The sequence below is a fragment of the Hesperophylax consimilis genome, chromosome 19, assembly GCF_061612785.1.
Source record: "Hesperophylax consimilis isolate HC1 chromosome 19, BYU_Hcon_1.0, whole genome shotgun sequence".
Classification (NCBI taxonomy): Eukaryota; Metazoa; Arthropoda; class Insecta; order Trichoptera; family Limnephilidae; genus Hesperophylax; species Hesperophylax consimilis.
Genome location: NC_142854.1, coordinates 4,122,744 through 4,123,656, shown reverse-complemented (window position 1 = coordinate 4,123,656; position 913 = coordinate 4,122,744).

The following is a 913-nucleotide window of genomic DNA, read 5'->3' as shown; positions in this document are numbered from 1 at the left end:
TAAATACAGTTGTAAATTATCTAAAATCTAAATTAATGTTAACGTGGACCAATAACCCCTAGTGTATTTTATTTTTATTTATTTCTAAGAAACAAACAGCTTACACAATATCAAAATATCAACTCATATAAAATTACATAAATATGAGATTAAAAAGGTTACGCCAAAAAAGTTTCATACGCTATGTTAGTAAGAGATGGGAGTTTTAAGTGAGTTAAAATAATAAGTAGATAAAGGGGAGAGGAAAGAAATAAGGATAAAGATAGGAGATGCTCCCGATACATTTTACACTCATGCATTAATTTATGATCGTACCCGTTACTGCGCCTAGATATTTCTGAAGGTTATTGGTAAGACTGTCTACATTGTGAAATTTTGTGATCGTTTTTTTACGAAAAGTGTCTGAGCGAATCTTGTAGTAGTGGGTCGATAAGTAATCGACATAAACTTATGAACCATCCTGTCTTCGAGAACCGGTTAAGAAATCGCCTTTTGGCAAATGGAACCGCAGGCGATTTTAGTTCTACTCCGAAACGAAAAATTAATACCCGTTTTTCAGTGTTTCTTATTTGTGGTATTGATCAATTGTTGATTGTTGATACGACACGGAAGTCTCTAAATATACAATATGTTATTGTTGATTATTATAATGTACACAAAAAATCGCAGGTCCTACGATTAAAAAAAAACATTTTATAGTTAAAACACTATTCAAATCGAAACAAATATGCTTTTTAATTGAGGTTCTTAAGTTTTTACCACGTACATATATCGTTTTATTTTATTTTGATGTAAGTTTTGCAAGATTATAACAAATATATATAATAAGTTGCGACACTTGGAATCTTCTAGCCACGCGTTCAGAGAAGTGGCGTAATCAAACGTTTTCTATGGCGAGTTTTGAAGGCTACGG